Below are 2880 nucleotides of genomic sequence, written 5' to 3'. Positions count from 1 at the left end.
CCTGTGTTGTACAGAGGGTATTTTAAAAATCTCTTTGGAGAGAGGGACAGGGGAGAAGGGTTGGCAGTAGCAGATTCTGCCTTTTCCTTTTCCTGGCTAGCTGGGTTTATTAAGAGAATCTAACAGAGAGTGACAGAATTCTGGCTTCTTTGAGAAACTGCTAGAACAACAAATAGTGAATCTACTCCATTTTCCTATTGCCTCATTCAGTGGGAGACAAGGTTCATTACTAAGGTTTTTTTTTTCTATTTAAAAGTTTTGCTTACTGACAATTTATATTTTTAAACATGGTTGCTAGAAAAAAGATAATTTTAAAATGATTTTTCAGTTTTTGTTTTTGCTTTTGATAGTGACAGGGAAGGGTAATTTGTGGATATCTGATTATGCTAAATTCTACTGGCTGGGAGATCACCCTCTTCCATCTGGCAAGAAACCAATTGCCTGGGGGCTCAGAACATTTTACTAGTTATTTGAAGTTTGTTATTTAAAGTTCTTTTTTAATTTTTAAATCATCACAAGCTAACTTCATTACCTATAAGTAAACAGGTATTAGCTCCACTCACTGAAGCAAATGAGAGCAAAGGGTGGCAGAGACCTAGCAGAGACCTCTAGAGAAGGTCATATTATGAGCCAGTCAAGGTGACTTTTCCTGGTGTGTGTGTGTGTTTTAATGTGGTAGCAAATATATGGGCATTTTTTTTCTTTAAATCCTTAAGACTTGGGTTCAAGAATTGATATATATGAGAGGTACTGTGGCATAGCTGATAGAGACCCAAATTTGGAGTTAGGAAGATTTAGCTCAAGTCCCATCCCTGACTCAGCTATGTCATTTAATCAATCTCTCAGTGTCTGAGGCAATTCTCTCAGACCATAACTTGTAAAGCAGGTACTGATATGTATTGGTAGAGAAAATGTAATAAGAGCTAACATTTCCTCATCAGGTGTCTCCCATTTCAATGAAACCATAGGTTTGGTCCAAATGTATGTGTATGTGCATATCTATCTATATTTGCTACTGCAACTCATTAAACAACTACTAAGGTGTGAAAGGACTATTATTCATATTGGTAAAGGAAGAACCTATATGGATGAAATCACAGATCCTTGAAGTATTTGTACGAGTCAAGGCTTAGACTCTTCCTCTGGGAAGAAGGGTAGAGTCTTTCATTCAATTAAGAACTTCTTCATATCTGGCTACGCATAGCCTATGCATCTCAGTGCTTCAGAACCCTATAGGTCATCATCCAAATCCCATTCCTAACTCTTTCTACTTGACTCCTTATTCTCATCGCCCTCAAACCTCCCACCCCAAAGTCCCAACCAAAAGTATCCAGCCTTTTCACTATGCCCTCTGGAATGCCTGTTGCATGAACAACAAACTTGTCTCTGTAAAATCTTTTCTTCTTCTACTCCATCCATCTTCTAGCAGTCACCAACAACTGGCTCCCTACTGATGACGCAGGCTCTGTGGCCTCCCTTTTCAGTACTGGCTGTACCTTCACTCATTCCTCTCAGCTCACTGGGCAAGACAAAGGAGTTGGGATACTCCTTATTCTACAATGCAACTTCCAGGTTCTTGCCCTACCTCCATCACACAGTAACCTCTCCTCCTTAGAGGTCCATACGATCCACATCTTCGATCCTATCAAAATATCCTTGATCCTGCTGCATTCCACAAATGCATCGCCTCCATGTTCAAGAATTCTGGAGACTCTTTATCTGACCATAATCTAATGGCTTCCCACTTCTTGCTTTGCTTTCCCTTATTAAACCCTGCTTTTCATCTGCATCATGACCTTTGATCCCTTGGCCTTTCAGTTCTCATTCAAGCCATTACTCCTGCACTATCTATTCTCTCTTCTTTTCTCTTTCTTGACCCCTTGGTGAATGAGTTCAACTCTACACTATTCTCTCCTCTAGAATCTCTGGCCTCCTTTTCATATTACTTATTTCACCATTTCCAAGGCTCAACCTTAGATCATTCCTTTTACTCCTACATAAGTACTGGTGAATAAAGATAAAGAAAATCATACAACTATACTAATTGAGTCCACTACAATTTTATGTTATATAACCTCAACTGGGCCTTCACTGTTGCTAGACAATCTTCTACACCTCCCTTATTAACTCACTATCCCATTTTCCACAGTAGCTCTTTTAAACCTTTGTATCTTCCCTCAAACCTCCACCCCCCAGATGAGAAAAAATGAGGCCATTTACCATGACTCCCTCTTCTCTCTTCTCCCTCATCTCATTCATATGGTTTTGCCACTATCTCCTCCTTCATTTTTGTCTCACACAAAGAGGTAGCCCTACTCCGCACTAAGGCTAACCTCTCTACCTTTATAAGCAATACCATATTTCCATACTCCAACAGATTACCCCCTCTGTCATTCCTACTCTATTACTTATCTTCAATCTCTTGCCTACTGGCTCCTTCCCTCTTGCCTGCAAAAATGCCCATGTCTTCTCCATCCTCAAAAAAACCTTCACTTGATTCTTCTATCCCTGTTATCATATTATATTTCTTCTGCTCTTTGTGACTAAAGTCCTTGAGAAGACCATCTACAAGAGGTGCCTTCCATTTCCTCACCTCATACTCTCTTCTTAACCCCCTACAATACATCTTCCAATCTCATCATTCCACTGAAACTATTCTTTCCAATATTATTAATGATTTCCTTAATTGTCAAATCCAATGACCTTTTTAAAATCCTCATTCTTCTTGAATTCCCTTCAGTCTTTGATATTGTTGGATCACCCTCTTTTCTCAAAATGTTCAAGACACCACTCTCTCCTAGTGTTCCTCCTACCTACCAGACTGCCCTTCTCTGTCTCCTTTGCTGAATCCTCATCTGGGTCACACCCATGTACCATTGG

Source organism: Vombatus ursinus, unplaced genomic scaffold (assembly GCF_900497805.2).
Source record: "Vombatus ursinus unplaced genomic scaffold, bare-nosed wombat genome assembly UNPS02014830.1, whole genome shotgun sequence".
NCBI lineage: Eukaryota > Metazoa > Chordata > Mammalia > Diprotodontia > Vombatidae > Vombatus > Vombatus ursinus.
This window is presented reverse-complemented; position numbering follows the sequence as displayed.